Source organism: Ambystoma mexicanum, chromosome 12, assembly GCF_040938575.1.
Source record: "Ambystoma mexicanum isolate Mex_15411 chromosome 12, UKY_AmexF1_1, whole genome shotgun sequence".
Taxonomy (NCBI): Eukaryota; Metazoa; Chordata; class Amphibia; order Caudata; family Ambystomatidae; genus Ambystoma; species Ambystoma mexicanum.
Window position 1 is genome coordinate 269,741,962 of NC_090936.1, and position 19,355 is coordinate 269,761,316.

Below are 19,355 nucleotides of genomic sequence, written 5' to 3' on the forward strand. Positions count from 1 at the left end.
TGGTCCTCTCGGTTTGTCCGTCGGTCTGAGGGTGGTGACTGGTCGATAGTCTCACATCAATTTGAGCCGACCGACAGCAACTTCGCCAAAAATGAGAAATAAATTGACTACCTCGATCCGAAATTAGAACCGAAGGAAAACCGTGCAGTCGGACGATGTTTTCGAGAAATTCTCGGGCCAGAGTTGCTGCTGTTGGCAAGCCTTTGAGCGGAATGAAATGCGCCATCTTGGAGAATAAGTCCACGATTACTAGAATCGTATTGTATCCGGAGCATGGAGGTAGATCGGTGATGAAGTCCATAGAAAGCGTATGCCAAGGGCGAGGTGGGATGTCAATAGGGCGTAAGAGGCCTGCTGGTCTTTCCTTTTGACTCTTGTTTTGGGCGCATACTCCACAGGACATTATAAAGCCTCTGATATCTTTTTTCCAAGACGGCCACCAGAAGTAGCGCTTGATCTTTTCTGAGGTCTTGGCCATACCGGGATGTCCTTCCATTAAAGAATCGTGATAACAAGAGATTACTTTTTTCTGTAAATCTGTGCTGGGTAGGTATAATCGTTCTTGGAAATACAATAAGTTGTCCTTTACTGCAAAGTCCTTTCCCTGCAGATGCCAATTCTGTATGTCTGCTGGAGTTACAAGTTGCCTGGCCTTATCCTTAACTTCCTCTATGGATTGTGTGGCGATTACACCCAGAATTCTTTGTTCGGGAATGATTGGTACAGGTTTAGGGTTGATCAAGTGTTCTTCCACTCCCATCCGAGAAAGGGCATCAGCTTTACCGTTCTTTGTACCAGGTCGATAGGTAATTATGAAGTCAAACTCGGCAAAGAATAATGCCCAACGGAGTTGTCTAGAGGATTGGGCTTTTGCGGTTTTCAAATATTGCAGGTTTCGGTGATCCGTAATCACAGTAACGGTGTGTCGGGCCCCCAGCAGATAATGCCGCCAGGCCTTAAAGGCAGACTTGATAGCCAGAAGTTCCTTGTCAGTAATCGTGTAATTGATTTCAGGAGGCGAGAATTTGCGGGACCAAAATGCCACGGGATGCAACTGATTGGTTACCGGGTCCTTTTGTGATAGAACTGCCCCCATGGCAAGGCTTGAAGCATCAGTTTCCACGATGTTGGGGAGTTCGGGGCGAGGGTGTTTTAAGATTGGTGCAGAGATAAATTTAGTCTTCAAATCCTGGAAAGCTTGTTCCGCCTCGGTAGACCATTCAAAACGTTTGTTTTTCTTTAACAAGGCAGTAATGGGCTGGACTATTCGAGAGAATTCGGGGATAAACCTGCGGTAAAAGTTAGCGAAGCCTAACATGCTTTGCACACCTTTTACGGAGGATGGTGATGGCCATTTGAGAACTGCATCGACCTTCTTTGAATCCATACGCACTCCACCAGGTGATAATATGAATCCCAAGAATTCAACTTCAGTCACGTTGAAAACACATTTTTCCAACTTAGCGAAAAGTTTGTGTTGACGCAATCTTTCGAGGACCAGTTCACGTGTTTCCGATGTTCAGATTCCGATGAAGAATAAACGAGGATGTCGTCAATGTAAACAACAACACACATCTATGAGCTCTCTGAGGACATCGTTCATAAAATATTGAAAGGCGGCCGGGGCATTGCAAAGTCCGAAGGGCATGACCTGATATTCAAATAGTCCATACTTGGTGCAGAAGGCCGTCTTCCATTCATCGCCCTCTTTTACTCGTACCAAGTGGTAAGCTCCTCTAAGATCCAGCTTTGTATATATGCATGCTTTTCTGACTTGGTCCAGGAGTTCAGGGATCAAAGGTAATGGATATCTATTCTTAACGGTGATCTGGTTCAGGGAGCGATAATCTATACAAGTTCTAAGGTCTCCTTCCTTTTTTGGAACGAAGAACAAAGCTGAAGAAGCAGGGGACTTGGAAGGACGAATAAACCCATTTGCCAGGTATTGATCCAGGTATTGTCGAAGGTGAAGGTTCTCAGGCTCGGTGAGGGCATAAATTCTACTACAAGGAGGAGTAGATCCAGGTATCAGGTCTATCTGGCAGTCATAAGACCTATGAGGAGGTAGAGAGTTAGCCTGATCCTTCCGGAAAACATCTTGGTATTCTAGGTATTCGGGAGGTAACTGGGGAGTCTCTGAAGAAATTGCTGCCAGTGCAACACCAGGTGGAGGGTGACAAGTAGAGACACATTCTGGAAACTGGACCGTTCTTGCTCGCCAATCGATCAGAGGATTGTGTTTCTCTAACCAAGGTATTCCTAGAATAATCTGAAACTGAGGGGCCTTGATCACATCGAACACGATCTTCTCATGGTGTCCATCTTGACTTACTAGCGTCACCTCTTGAGTGGTATGCGTTACTGGCCCGGAGGCTATCTCCGTACCATCCACCGTAGTAATGACGTCCTTTACAGCCTTGGGACAAAGAGTTAGATTCATCCTCAAAACCATTTCATGATCCACATAATTGCCGATGGCACCGCTGTCGACGTAAGCTTCAATTGCATGTAATCGATCCGGATTATTAGGGCTAATGAGGACCATAGGTATCACGAAATGCGAGGTCACGGAATTGGTTTTCACGCTCGGCAAGAGGACCTCTATTCTTGTCGGGCGAGGTCGTTTCCCTGCTCAGAGTTTGTAACTTTGGTAACTGCAGCTCCTACTGCCTTCTTGGCAGGTTTCACCGGACAGTCTCGAAGAAAGTGCCCTGAGTTTCCGCAATAGAGGCATAATTGCAACTGTTTTCTCCTTTCCCGCTCCTTTTGTGTTAGAGGACCTTTCAGACCCCCTATTTGCATGGGTTCCCCGGGGTCTACTCCTTTGGAAGGAGTTGGCGGTTTGGAAAATACTCGAGCATCAAACTTGGAACGGTCGGCCTTCCTGTTCTGCAGTCTATGATCTATTTGAACGACTAAGTCTATATAGTCCGAACAATCTTGTGGGGGATTCACTACTTGGGCTAACACATCTTTGAGCTCTCCACGTAGACCTCTATAAAACAGCGTAATCCTTTTGTCCTCAGGCCATTGAGTTTCCACTATCAGTCTGTTGAAAGATGCAATATAAGCCAAAAGGTCTTGATTACCTTGTCGCAACGAAAGAAGCTCATTGTCCAAGGCCTGCCCCTGTGAATGTCTTGCGAACAGTTTTTCCATACTGAGCTGAAAAGCTTGAAAATCATGGAGGACCGGATCATCTTGGTTTACTAGAGGGATCGACCAGTCTGCCGCATTGCCACTAAGGTACGAAAGCACGAAAGCTACTTTAGCTTGATCAGTTGGAAAGGCTGCTGGCCGGCATAAGAAATGCAACCGGCACTGATTGATAAATACTGCAAACCTCTTTGGGTCACCAGAAAATCGTTCGGGCGGAGCCAGAGGTACATTCCCAGGTAGGTTGATCTGCACTGGATTCATGGAGGATGTAGAAGGAAGATTACCCCCAGATGCGGATAACGGGGTCTGTCCGGCTTGTGACTGTAGCAATTGTCTAGCGAGATCATCTGTTCGCTCCTTGGAAACAATCAGTTCCCTTCTTAGAGCGTTCGTTTCCTGACGGGCTGCATGCACTTCTGCCCTTAGTTCCCCAAGTAACTGGGCTAGCTGGTCTGTATCCGAGGTTTCCATAGCGCCTGGACGGGAGTTTTGTGGTAGGCTTTGCGTTCTGTAACGCTCACCTGATTCCCGTAGAGGCGCCAGTCTTGACTGGGCGTATACCGTATCTGCAAAGGTGATGTGTAACACACGGCTGGCTCTTTGGGCTGGACCTCTGTGCACTGTATGTCTGACTTGAAGGGTAAGATGTCTGCAGATAGAAAATATGGGATTAAGGAACTGGGTTATTGAATGTCTCTCTCTTCTTCCCTTTCTCTTCTCCTGTAGAACCCCAAAGGTTAACGCTCTCACCTTAGGTAAGGGAACGCCGTGCTCTCCATCTGCCTCGGGGCAGGGTGCTGTAACCAGTTTCTTCACTGGATAAGGGGAGCAGGCCTCTTGACTTCAGAGGACTGCTGTCCGTCGTTTACTGCACGAACGGTCGGTAAGTTTCGAGTAATTCTAATGTCTTTAAAGTCTTTAGTAATGATGTTTCTTGTTTTGCAGGGTTCCGGCGAAGGCGGATGACGGGCTGAAGTGAGTTTAAGATGGAGCCCGTGTGATGAATAGAAGCGCCTGGAAGCACTTAAGTAAGCGCTTGTTGCCTGCTTCACGATGCGCTCTAACTGTCTTTTTATTTTGCAGGTACAAGTTCGGAGCGGCTGCAGGGTGCCGGAATACCCACTGGGTTAGATGTGGAAAGGAGTAATGGCACCTGAGTATTAAAGTTCCCCAATGTCTTTAAACACACCTTGTTTTGTCTTTCAGATGCGGGATGCAGCGCCGAAGGCCTCCGGAGCGTGCGAAGAGTTGGTAAGCTTTTGTCTTTCAGATGCCGGAATGCAGTGTGAAGACCTCCGGAGCGCACGAAGAGTAGGTAAGCCTTTGTCTTTCAGATGCCGGAATGCAGCGCGAGGCGTTGGTGACAGCCGATGGACCAGGTAAGTGAAGAGCTGTCACTGAAGACTGTAATGCTAACCTGTTCTTTCTTGTCTTTATAGGTGTTGCTGAAGACTGGATTCAGGATGGTAAGCCTTTTTCCTTAGGCCCAGGATCAGATGCAGAAGACACGATGAGCGTTCTGCTGCAGAGGATGCAGAATAACGCAAAGCAAGATTCATCCATCGGATATGGTTTAAATAGCCTCCTGTAGTGCTTAGGTGTCTCCTTCCACAGCCACGCCTAGGTAAGAAAAGAGTTCCTGCTTTCCAGAAGAGTTCCAGTGTTCTGAATCTAGGGAGTGGCTCCTGCCCCACCCAACAGGAAAAGTAGTGCCAAACAGAAGAGGATCAGAGGCTCAACTGGCAGGCAAGTAAGCAGCATGGTCTGCTGCAGGTAAGTCCACCCAAGCATTATGAGCCCGGCGCTTCCAGCGCTGGGACTGGGCATATTTATGAGCCTGGTGCCACTGGCGCCAGGACTGGGTCCAAAAGGTCCCAATTGGGACTGGTTGGCACTCGGAACCTGGGTTATGGATCTGCTTCCAAGGGAGTTGGGAAAACCCTGACCTTTTGGAAGCAGAGATCATGACACAGAGGTGGACCTTTGCAAATATTACCACTGGAAAACCCAAACTATGCTTCAGAAACAATGGTACAAGGAAGATGGGAGAGAATCAAAACTGCGCACAAATCTTTGAAGCCCAAGGAATGACACAACGGACTGCAGTAATTATGGACCATTACTGGGCGTGTGTATCCAAGACATATATAAAACTACCGAAAAACTGGGGAGGCATATGCACGATAGTGAACGTCCACGTTCCTGCACTGGTGATCCCAAAAAATGACCTGAATATTGACAGTTTCCCAAAAGCAGATGCTCATCTAAGGAAGAGGAGATCTGTGGAACTGCTATCCTGGATGAAGAGAGAGAATTACTTTTCTTCCAAATCAGAAGAAGCATTCTATGCAATCCCATACGAACACAGGCCTCACCTCAACAGTATTCACAACACTACTCTTGCCACTCATCCAAGTTGGAGTGAATACTAAATGGTTGTAGATAACCAGATGGGAGTTATTGCAGACCATCAACACCACCATAAAAGGATTTAACGCGATCAAAGAAGAACTGAGAGCAATCCGATTGATGACCCTCCAGAACAGATATGTACTTGACATGATCACAGCAATGGATGGAGGTGTTTGCACAAAAATCAGAGAATCATGTTGCACATTTATACCTTCGCATGATGAAGAAAATGAAACGTTAACAGAGCCATAAGTATGCTGACAAACGTAAAAAACTAGATGATTGACAAAACCGACGAAGTGGATGATGACAGCTGGTTTGGGGCACTGTTCTCATGGGTCCCACAATGGATGGCAGATATATTCAATGTTCTGGGAGCCTTACTAGTAATGATACTTCTAGGATTCTGTGTTAACAAGATAATCATCACACAGTGCCACAAAACTGCGAAGGAACTCATTAAGATGAAAATCATGGTCGATGTCGAGCCAGGATAAAAACCCAGAGACCTGACTGATGAAGAAATAAGAGACTTTGTGAGAGCCAGTGAATTTGCGCCAGAAGGAACAAAGTTTACGTATCCCAGGAAACGAAGAAAGTATGAAGGAAAATGGATCTATTGCAGCCCAAATGGACAATGTCAGCTAATGACCTGGAACAAAGAGGAACATGTAAAAACAGCAGGAAGTTTGAAAGGTGTGATAAAGATATGGACTCCAAAGATACACACGTTCACACCATCTTGTACAAGCCCTGAAGACGACGAACAAGTTACAGAAGCACCAAGGAAGATGAATCCAAAGGAGAAAGCTGAAGTGGTCGATGAACCGACCAGAGGGGGGAGTGTAGAGGAGGTCCCAGGCATGGCCTGCACCCCTGCCCCCCATTTCAAGAATATACTCGCCAAAATATGTGACGTACAAGGAGCAATTGAACCAACAGACAGCTATGTTGGGCCTCTGCCCGATGCCCATCAGAAGAGCAATACCGGCTGAAATGGCCATAACCAGACAGCCATGGGCTGCACGGTACCCTCTAAGACAACCGTACCAGCAGCTGACACGAAATGAAGACTACCTACAGACTGTCCCCGAAGATACCCACAGAGCCTTAATGGAAGGTGAATGGTGACGACATAAGAGCCCAGACGTGACATACAGATGAACATAAACGACGAACGAAAGATGACACAAGGGCGAAATACAAAGAATAAAGCTCTAATGGACGTGTGAGAAGAAATGATGTTGATACATAAAGAGACATAAGGAAACGTAGCTGCGAAACGAGATGGAAGTCTTCAACCAGCTAACGCTTGTAAATAGGCTTGAAATGCAAGAAGCTAAGTAAATGGAACTGCTTGCAATGCTTAGTCGGAGAATAGAGCGGCATGTGCCAACTATATAGCTACCTCAATAAAAGCACACTATACAAGTGCGACTCCATTTTGTAAAAGCAGAATTAAGCCCAGGCTGCAGAGGGCTAGCAAGGCCAAGATTCATATTCCAGCAAAAGCCAAAGGGAAGAGTGGAATCGAAACTCAGTAAGAAGCAGCGCAATGCCTGAGAATTCGAGATCAACCTAAGGAAGGGGGGGAGCTGCATCCTCAGAGAATCGAAACTTGAGAGCATACCAGCCAGCCAGTGAAGGTCGAGATAAAGAGGCCCCAGGCAGGTGGCGATGCTAATGAAGAATCAAATACACGAACAACAGGAAAATGAAGCAGATTCACGGTGAACAGACACGTGACCAGCCAAGGGCACTGAAGTACCAACGTCTGATGTCACCCGGAACCCAGGATGCCATAACTTTTCCTGATAAGAAGCTACAGTTTCGAGGCCATCCTTAGCCAACTAATTGACACATAGCCCTAAAGGTACTGATTGATGGAAGGGAGGCAGGGTGAATCTTGGGGCACTCCGCATCTGGGTGTCCATTCTGCATGATGCTAATTAAAGTGGAGATTTATGCCAAGGGGTGTAACCCACCCAATCACAATGGACCAAATAAGCTAGGGTCCTATAGCTTGTATAACCAATAAGATGTTGTAGTTGTAGTGACGTCTATCATGAGTGATGTAGTAGGATGGGCGTAGACGCCCACCTGATAAGAGTTATCCAATCCGCATGCTCTGTTACCATATACAGATATAGCACCTTTACTTAAGTTGCCTTTCCGACCAATAGAATTGCATGACAAACTTTTGAGTTTTACAGGTCAAATGATGACGAATTGTGCCCATAAAAGTTGCTGTCTGAAGAATTTGGAAGTTGAAGCGAGACAGGCGATCGCGACTTTGTTGATTACCATTTGTTTCCCCGTTTTTTGTACTTGTCATTAAACGGACTTCCATTTGCCAAACTATTTAGTTGTCCTTATTGAATTGTGTTGGAGTAATAATAATAATAATTTCGCATTTATATAGCGCTACGAACCCTCAGGTATCTGAGTGCTGCTTATTATTACCCACGTGGTGCTCATTTATCGACCTCGGAAGGGATTCGAACCTGCGTTAGCAAGCTCTGCACAGATGTCAAAGCGAGCGCTCTACTCGCTGTGCCACTTGACCGGCTAAGTGAATCCTGCACTCCAACCTCTTCTTGGTGCAGCTATCTTGTTTTACAGGTACTAGAGTGTGAACTCTGACCTATGGGACCGTCAGAGGACTCTCCGCCCTCCTGTACAAGGCTGTCAGATCCGAATTAAATAGTGGATTAGCTCCAGACTGGGTTCCTTTAAATTAAAGTCTTTTCATTTCACATATGAAATATAAGCACAGTTTATAAGGGATTTGGACATTTTAAAAGAATTAGCTCTTCACAAACATGCTTTAAATAGTGGATTTTGCAATTTCTTCCAGAAAAAGTAGCACCTTTAAATGGATTTGATAGCTAATTCCCTTAAGCAGCTGTCAGGCAGGGAGGCCTGGATTCCTCTGACTGCCTTGAGAATCCATGACTTCAGCACACTTTCTTTCCATAATTCTCTGGTAAAATGACAGAATTTTTAAGGGCATTTTCGGATTAGACCCTTCTTGGCCTAGTTGCAGGTGACAGCTGACAGCGCGACAGGTGACAGATGACAGGTGACAGCAGTGATTCCTGTTTTTACACCAACTGTGCCTGCGTGTGTGGCAGGGTGTGCAGCTCTTTTGTGATTTGTGAACCATGCACAATTTTGCAGCTTTAGTGTGCATGGGGGTTATCGCCTCCATTTTTGGCAGTTTTCTTTCCCCATTGGCAAAGGGGTGCAGTGTGGCGCATTGGCATGGATACAAATATTCCACTCCACCTTCAACTACCTTCCTTTTGCTTCCTCGCCACCTCCTTCATTTGCGCTCACTCTGGTCGATCCCTTTTGCCTGTCCTGGATTGTGAGCAGCAGAACTTAAGTCTTCTGGAAACATCCTTGTCGTGGACTCCTCTGATATTTTTCATCTACAAGATGAAGTCCAGCAGTCCCTCTCAGGGCTTTTCTGGCATTGCCTTTTCCCTCGTGGATCTTGTGCCCTGACTCTCTCTCCTTGTTTCCATATATTTATATTGGAGCCATAGGGTGAGATTCGGTCTTGCATGATTCTCCATCTTCAGTATTAAAGTAGAACCGTCCATTCTCCAGGCGGTAAGTGGGTTGTTATTGACATTTGTCTTAAATCTACGCCTGGGAGTACAATGAAGAATAACAAAGTCATCAGCATACCGCAACCACTGCAATTTGTGGTCACCTAATTTGAGTGGCATCAGAGTGGATCATTCAAAGAAAGTTCTAGAACAGTTAGGTATAAATTAGGATAGAGGCTAAAATACAGCCCCGTTTGAGGCCTGTGGAGGCTTTCTGGGATGCGTTCTCAGTCACAGAACAAATAGAGATTTATTTGGCTTCAAAGGTACTTCTCCACCTCCTAGTGAGGACCAATACAGACTATCTGATGGGCTACAATCAGAAGACGAGGGAAGTAGTGTTTTACAAAAGATGCGGGATGAACATCCAAATTGGAGCATGCGTGTTTAATGGACTTGAATAGATCTAAAAAGTATTTGTTCTACAGAGGGTGAATGGACACAAACATGTAATCTGTACACATACTAGCTGTTTACATGCTATTTATTATGTGCAAATATATGCTCTTTGAAGCAATGTTAAGATGCAGAGTTGTGGGACAGTTAAGGAAATAAAAGAAATTCACAAAATATTCATTGCTATGTCAGAGTATGAGTCAGCTGGACCACATTTTTCATGGAACTCCGCTGTACTCTATGGGGTGCAGCATTAGAGAAGGAAAGGGGTCTGGTATAAGTAAGTGTATAAACCCCAATGGCAACTGTCTATAGTTGAGGACTCTCCTAAAACGTACATGCATAATATTTGCACAATGAATGAAATGTAGTCACATGCACATTACATCCACATATGGGCCTCATCACGACTTGGGCGGTAACGGTAACGATATTAGCACGGGCGGTATTAGCCCTACCGCCGAACTCCCCGGCGCTAATAGCGCCGGATCACGAGTTCGGCGGTAATGTCAATCCCCATTCCCCATTGAGCCCATTCGGGAATGCCCCATTCCCCATTGGGCTCAATGGGGAAAATACGCGCTATTACCGCCGCCGGATTTAAGGGTTACCGCCGAAGTCGTGATGAGGCCCTATAGTCTTTCTGTATTGGTCTGCACACACTTAGAGCATGTAACTTGCATTGTATGAGGTAGGAGAAGCTCTATGATTAAGAAGACATCACCCCTGTCATATGCATCACTCGTGGGAAGGTATGAGCATGCAGTGACAAACTGGTGCCTATATTTCATGTCATGTTGCTATGCTTTGACAGTTACCATGAGGCTATGCCATTCTCGGTACGGTGCTTTATGCCATGGTAATCGATTTCAAAGTACTGATGAGCAGTGAGGGAACCTTTAACGACTCTGGGCAAGAAAACTGAACATCAGTGAGCCCTGAGATCAGCACTGAGTGGACCCTTAGCTAATCCACCATCCATCTAAGATGAGAATGGGCCAGTCAGAAGTGAATGTGCTCTGAGATGGACACTCAGGGAAGAGAAACTGTGACGCAGGCAGCGTGTGCAGCTGCATATCCATTTAATAACACCATTTAGGAGAGCCATAGTAGCCTCTCGCAGAACCACATAGTATTATGCATATGTGCAAAGTGTTCACGTACAGAAAGACTCTCCTTGGCTCTGCAGTGGTCAGACTTTTCAGCCTTCCACAGTGCCATGGAGAGTCTGGGCATGTTGAATCTATGTCTATGAAAACATGAGATGCATTTGCCACCTTCTATATAGTCGATCATTCAGGACAGATTGAAAATGTGGCCCTCATTTGCATCCAGAGTACAGTTTTAAACTGCTGTAAAATGTCTATCTTATCATTCATCAGCAATATCTCTAGCTACCTTTAGATCAGACTTCAATCCACTAACAATCCACTAAGGTGTCATCCCTCACGGATCACTGGACTTGCTGCAATCCTTGTACACATCAGTTAAACTTAGTCCTGTCAAATGGACTCACTTGGTAAGTCAGTAGCCATGATCAGGGAGGAACAGACTACTCATACAGAATAACGTATGGCCAATTTTGTTTGGGATTAAACCAAAAGTTGAGGTTTGAAGGCAAATGGGTACACAGCAATCAGAAAAGAGCTTACTTGTTAGCTGGCAGGTTCTGAACCAATAATAGAGTATTGGTTCCCACAGAAGGCCTGCAAGGTGGTACTTGACACCCTGAGGCTGTTGGCACAACACACAATGTCACCAGGGTGGCTCTCCCTATCGTCCCAAACTCCTGTACTAGAACTAACCTGGTATGCTTATTTATTTTATTTTTTATTGGGTATTTGTAAAGCGCCTGTACAACAAATGTGTTTCAAGGTGCCACAAGACAAAAAACGAGACAGGGGGACAAGGGAGAAAGATGGCAATAATGGTCCTACCAGGCCTTGTGACATTCGGATTGTGCAAGTGCAATAACAGAAGGGTGTGGGGGTAGGAGGAAGTGCCAGTCTGCATGAAAAGCATAGTGCTACGGTAGGTGTGAGAGTGCAGGTGAAAAGGGGAAGTGGACGGGGGGGGGTGACAGGCGCTGTGAGGATGGCAAGGGGAGGTCAGGAGGGCAAGTGCTAGGGATTGCATGGGGTGCAGCGGATGAGGGTCAACCAGCTAAGTGTGAGGAGGGGGTTGGATTGGCTTAGGGGCCTGGTGCCCTGAAGAACTCAGAGTCACTGATCTAGTACCCCTCTGTCGCAACAAACTATATCCATAATCTGGGACAAGAAACCGGCTATTTTTAACCTGCATTTTTTGTTTAATTTAAAAAAATAAAGAATTAAAGTTAGTACCCTAACTTTCAGTGTTGATGAAGTCACCTACAGTATAATTCATGAATACAGGACAATTGTCTAAAGAAAGAAAGAAAAAAAAAACCTGCCCCCTGTTATCTCACTGTTTTCATTGCAATTTGCACAAACATGCATGCATAGAAAAACAAATAAGAATTACTATTCTAGATAATATGATAACGTACTGCGCAAAATTGACTCATAAATTGACGCTGCCTGTTATCTTCAGTATGGCATTATCGTTGTTTACATGAAACCATGTGTTCCTTAAATCAGAAGGTGAAGCAGTTCTCAGACATAAGTTGGAAATAAACCCTTTACTTATTTTCCTCTGAAATCTTTGAATCAGAGAAAAATATTTTAACTAACACATGGTTCACTTATTTTAGGACTGATTTCAATCTAAAATGTTGGACGCTAACTGTGGCAAACTGTTGGTTCCTAGCTTGGGCATAGATAATAACATTGTGTCCACTATCTGTGTGGTGTTGAATTCGTTGCACATTTTTGTTTTATTTAAATGTGTGGGATCAGGAATTTGGTTTCATTTTGTAATGTGGTTAGAATAGTGTCTAACTCTCTCACGTTTCTCATGGTATCAGGTTTCATGTGTTCATTTAAGAAGGATAATTCAATTACTTTATTGACTATGGCAGACACCAATCAATAGGCTTTCTCTAAAGATTCAAGAGTTTCCAAATTGCAGAAGGTAAGTTCTAATTCACTGATGCTAGCTAGGGTTTAATTCTAAATCACAAAGCAGAGCTTGCTTATGTTATGTTTCCCCTTTCAGTGACATATCTTGTAAAGAGGGTTCCCCCGAATTAATTTTAATTGCTATCTGGGATTTAATTAATTCTTGGCCATTTGTTTAAATACTCTGGGATCATTGCATTCACTTTTGGTTTGTCTTTCAAATGCCCAGGACATGAGGAACATCAACCAGCTTTAGGCATCACCACCAGCTAAGCTGTTACTTACATTTTGCCCACCTGATCCCCAAATCCCTTCAGATAATCTGATAGGGCTTGGGAAAGATCTCTGCATTCAGTCCCTTCTAGAAAAGGCCCTCTTAAGAAGATTTTCCATCAGCTACTTCAGTTGGTGTTGCTTTTCTCCTGTCGGATGGGCTCTCTTTCTTTTCTGCTTTCCCAAACACTCCCCCTTCTTGCTATGTGTTTCAGGTTAATAATTAGCCGTCTCCACCCTTGCAGAATCATTTGATGTGGTAATTCTGAATTGGACAGAGCCTGTTATAGGCTCCATTCACTTACCCACAACCCATAACCCTCTTCCTTCCTTTCATTGGCCCATTGATCTCGCTTAGACATATGGGGATGTGCAAGCTTTGATCAAGCCTTACCATCAGAAATGAGGAATCAAATTGGTCTGAAATGAGGAATCAAATTGGACTGACATGTTTATTTTGTATATCCTCTTATACATTTAAGTATGTGTCAGTAATGAAAATGACATATTCTGTGTTCGCACCCTGCCTTTTTAATTTAAATGTGTCAGACATGGGTGAGTACATGCAAAACGTGGCTTTTGTCTCCCCAAGTTTAGCGGACACTCAAATCGCCTGGATCACTTATGATGGGACCCTTATGATTCAAATTCAAACAGAAATGGAGAAGGTCACCCTGACCTGTCTGGTATCATTGAGCATCCTGTCCCTCACTCTGGAATGTTTTGTTAACCAATGCACGGCAGTGGGGCTGACTGCAAACAAGAGTAAGAATAAGGTACTGGCTTTTAGGCCAAGGAGATCCAGGTTTTGTACAATCCCTATGAAGATTGATTGGTCTTTTGTTGAACAGATGTTTCATTACAACTATCTTGGAGTCACATTTACTGACACCAGAATATGGTCCACCAAGCTAGAAAAGCATAGCTTATTTTGGGGAAGAAGAGCGGTGGGTTAAGCAAGTTCTTCTTGAACCATAGTGAACGGGCAGTGTCTACAGGGGTCTACATTTATAAAAGCCAATCGGCTTCTGCAGCTCTTTATGGTGGACCTAACTATGGGGTCACGTTCCCTTGTCAGAAACTGGGGACCACAGAGACCAAGTTTAAAAAAAAAAAATTGAGGCTCCCACGAGGCTTCCCTAATGCCCCCTTGTTAATCGAATGCAGCCTTGAGCCAATAGTCTCTCGGATATGGTTAAAACCAGTGTTTTACTAGATCTGGCTATGGGTAACGCCAGAGCTTGCAGACTTTTGTGAGGCCTTCTTCAATTTATTAAACTATCCTGGAGACCTCTCATTCCCCTGGTTAAAACACATAAAGGGGCAGTTGGAAGCGCTAGGTTTGGATAGCATGTGGCAGAGTCCTGAGAATCTATCGCTCAGTACCAAGGAGAAGGTGAAATCCGCTGTTAAACAGTTTTGGTATGAGTCACATATGAGTAACTGGCCCTCATTACGACCCTGGCGGAAAGGGGTTTACGCCGGCGTAAAGCATGGCGTACCTTTCCGCCTGACTACGAGTTCCCGTAGCGCCATGGTGATTTTTACGCCTGCTTTTTGCAGGCGGAAAAATCCATGGCGCTACAGGACTTGTTGTTAATTACGCCACCGTAATTTACGGTGGCGTAATTAACGCCTTCCCCACTCCCATTATACCCTATGGGGCAAAAATGGGAATGGGGAAGGGTAAATGGGGATTGGGGACTTACCGCCCCGCCAAGGTCGGAATGGGGCGGTAAGTCCGCCAACCACCATGGCGGAGTTGGCAGCTTAGCGCCATGGACCATGGTGCAAATTGCACCAAGGTTCTCCGCCAGGGTCGTTAATGAGGGCCACTGTCTGAAGTTTAAAATTGGGCCTGAGTTTTTTGCATATGAAAGTGATCCAAGGAGCAGAAGAGTACTTGGACTTGATTTTGCAAGCATATGCGCATACTATTTTTATGGAGTTTAGAACAGGCACCCTCAGGATGGCAAAATTCACCTGTGGCTGGAAATCTGGTAATTCCAAATCATGTCTACTTTGTGGTGCACGAAGTGAGAGTGTGACCCACATCTTGTTTTTCTGTGAAGCATACAAATATTTGAGCCGAGTGTATCTATTGCCACTCTTAAAAAAAGCTGTTGTTACCCATGTTATGGATGCTGTAGTGTTGTGTAAATCGTCCGTATTGGTTAATAATGTATACTTTGTAGCTAAATGTATGCACCAAGCTTGGTTAAGCAGGAAACTTTTATTTAAGCAACTGCATACTGTTTGATCTGTTTCGGCCTTCTTTTTCTTAACCTCATTTTTAACCATTTTATGTGCTGGTCTTTTTTCATGTATATTGAAAGTTTTGAACTGCATTCTTTTTTTATTTGTGCTGATGGTATTATGCCGAATAAAGCAATAATACTGACTGAGTATTGCTACGCTGAATAAAAATTGTTAAACAAAATATTTTAATGCAGAGGTATCAGATTATTGCTGGAGGGTGTGTAGAGGTAGGTGTCCATCAAATCGTCACACTTCAAAGCTAAAAAATTCCAGGATGAGCATTTGCTCTCCATTAGAAGGGGGACTGATATCCTGGTCCAGATGACGGATAAGTATATCTCTTCAATGCTCTACTTATGGACCATCTAAAAGAAAATTGGGGGGTGGGAGGGTTGATAATGCAGCTGCCACCCCAGCCCTGCCTTTCTGGCTTCAGATAGTCTAATATCGGCAAGTAAAAAGGTCACATATTCTATTCATATGTGGTACGAAGATTTGATTTATGTTTGCAATCCCTCGTACAAAACATATTGCATGAGAACAGTAAAGTATTTACCTGAATAGATACAGAGCCCTTGCCTCCTGGGCCAGATTACAGAAACGTTGCACTAGTGTAAGTGGAATTGTGTATGGTATTAGCACTAGGGAAAGGTTTTCCTTAGGCAAAAACCTATTCTCCCAAAGCATTTTTTCACAAGGGCATAGTTTGCCCTATTGCAACTACAGAATGGCATTAGCAATAGAAAGAACTTTGCCCTAGTTCAAAAATGCATGAAAGCATGGGTGGCATTGCAGAAAATGTGCACTGATGCAAATGCAATTACCGGGACACAAATTTGTTAAAATGCAAACAAAAAGGGCCCGATTTACAGAAAGCTTTGCACGATGCATAACACAATTGCGTCAAAAAAGACTATGCATAGCGCAAAACTATATTCACTGATTTACAGATCGGCCTGTGTGCAGGTACCCAGCTCTGTGCGCCATGTCCGCGTGCCCTGCAGGCTTGAGGGATAGCCAGTGCAAAGACCAAGAAGGGGCGGAATATGCAAACGTCCTCATTAAAGTATAGAAATTAGGGATAACATGGGTGTGGGGAGTAAGGCACCATGCAAATGTACGAACATGACCCATGAAGTGCAAACAAACTCAAATGTACAGATTCACCCCGGCATCTGAGCTAAACTAAAAGGATATAAATTCTACTGCCACCCGTGACCAGGTGCAAGGTGAGACTGCACCATGCAATCATAGAGAAATGTCACCTGTGTGCCCGTTCCTGCATTGCTTGCATACCTACTGCTTCTTGGAAGGAGGAGTAGAAGGATGAGAAGGGCCAGAATCTACCATACACGCACAACGATATTTGGCATGCCCAAAGAGGAAGTATAAGGCACATGCCGCTTCCCCCCATGTCATCCTTGTATTGTTCAGGGAGTGGGAGAATGCCCTGGTGTCCACAACCATGTGCTCACAGCCAATACCACCCTTGGTGAAAGTCCTAACTGTCCTTCACATCCCGGGGACTGGCACATTCCAGCAGACCACAGCCATTGTTGGGGGTAATTCACAGCCTACGCAATCATGCTGCCTCAAACTGGTCCTAAAATGCATCATAGCACTTGTGCACAGCCACAAAGACATGCCATGCATTGTGCAGACAAGGCAAAGAGTGGCCCAAGGATTCTATGCAGTTGCCCAGTTCCCGCAGATACTTGGGTCAATTGATTGCACACATGTTGCACTACAACCCCTTCGAGCCACAAAACATATATATAGAAACCACCAAACTTGGCATTCGCTGAACATGTGGGCCATCTGTGATACAAAGGGTCACATCATGCATGTGAATGCAAACTACCCTGGATGCACCCTTGACAACTACATATTATGCCATTCCCCCATCCACCAGGCACTGGCATCTGGAACATTCAGCAAAAAGTGGCTCATTGGTAAGTATAAACCAGCAGACATACAAAAACTCACTGATTGGGGTCACATCCAGTACAAACCACCATACCATCACATACCATAACAAAATGAGTTTATCGTCATTTAAAAGGGACAGTGCATATCAATATCTCCATTCCTGATGATGCTTATCTGAAATCCTACCACACCAGTGGATGCCCGCTAGAATGCAACCCACATTGCCACAAGAGGCATAATCGCATTTGGAGTGCTGAAATCAAGGTTCTGCTGCCTGGACAATTCAGGTGGAGTACTGTTGTATGCACCAGCTGTCATGTAAAATCATATTGTCATGTTGCATCTTGCATAACATAGTCACACGTTGTGGCATCCCAATAGAGGTGAATGAGGGGTTACGGCCGCAGCCACAGGCAGTACTCATACCATTAGCAGGCCAAAGGGTGAGGGGCCAGCACATACGCAATCATCTTGTCCAGACATACTTCACAAGAATAACATCCAGTGTGAAAGTCACACCATAACCACATCCCTGATGGCCCTTGATGAGGAAACAAGGCAAGTACAGTTGGGCGATAAACAACTTCCTGAGAATGGCAGACGAGGGTGGACATATGGTGTGTGCCTCATACTCGAAAAAACACATTTCCTCCATCTACATCCGACACAGAAAAACCTGAAAACATGGTAGTGTCCTTAGTATTACACATTGAATTCCCCAAGTCACTCATACCAGCATACCAATACAGACAACAGGGTCACTTGGCTACACAGATCAACTAAGAAAGTAAAATGGACATGACCCATCGAACAATGTCAAACCAAGAGCATGGTACACCATCCCATAATGAGCCACATCCATTACCCGTTATCGACGCATGAACCCTCAATAAGCACATTGTAAATGGCTGATTGGCTCCCTGATAATAAGCATGTACCATTTAAATGCCACTAAAAGCAGACCCCCTCCCCTGGCGGAGGGGCCACAAGCTTGTGCAGGCCGAGAGGTGCATAGGCAGCAGGAGAACTGGCGGCTGCAGTCATCAGACATCATCAGTTTGCCATTAAATACCTAGCAGTCATGTCATTGCCAGCAGGAATGGATGCTCATGCCAGAATATGCATGTATGTGTTGGCGTCAGTATTCACACATGTGACCAGCATTATGTAGCTACACTGACAACGCAAGCAACAATTGGATGTTATGGCTGCAGAGGCAAAAGCAAGGCAACATATAGCAGATGTGGTATTTGTTTGCAATGCAAAATGTTCTAATCAAGGGGACATGCAGTAGGTAAATGATGCAGGCAGGAACAGGAAATGGAGTCACAGGGGCATAGTTGCAAATGCAAAGTCTGTGGGCAAAGGTGGAAAGAGACCGGCCATGTTGATTACTAACCCTGTAACCCGTCCAATACAAAGGCAAGCCTCCATTTGTGGATATGGCCATGTGCAGTCAGTGCCCTGTAAAATCCCCCTACTACTCCCGTGGTGATAGGCAATGCCAAGGTGACAGGCAGCCTTCCTGCAAAGGTTACAGTCAAGGGTGTATCAAGGGCCAAATGCACACATCCATCACCAGCATGTCTGGGCAAGGACCGTCGTGGATGTCACTTGTGTGCACTTTCATGGACAACACAGCATGGACACTCCAAATGCACCTGCAACATGAGAAAACATGACAATGCTGTCTGTTACCAACATAAGGACTGCAGTGTTTGTCACACCAGTACATTTCACTGGCATTGCACCCCTTCCTGGGTCACTGTCTGACTGGAGCAGTGATTGATACACATACATGACCCATTGCTAGTGGAGGAGCCATGTGAATGCACCCAACATTGAGAGCACACACTACACAGACTTGGCACTGATAGTGTGTCCAGTGACATGTAGTAACTGGACATATTGCCATGTAGCCAATGCCATTCACAAATACACCTATAAGGTGCAGTGTAATGATCATTATGCATCCAACAGCCACACTGCATATCATGTGGACAGATTTCACATGTATATGCAGCTCAAATCGTAACCTCTGATGTGAATCCCCCCGGGCAACACCACATCACTCAATCTTTCTCTTGGACAGTGGTGTCATGATTGCATGTATCAGTCACACATGTCACTCAACTGTCAATCAATAAATACAAATAAATACAAATACAAATACAAAACTGCTGCATGTCCATATGTGTTGTAGCCTCCCACGCCAACAACCTGTTCACTCTTGATGAATTCAGAGGCAACTTCCTCAAAAGGAGTGAGCTTC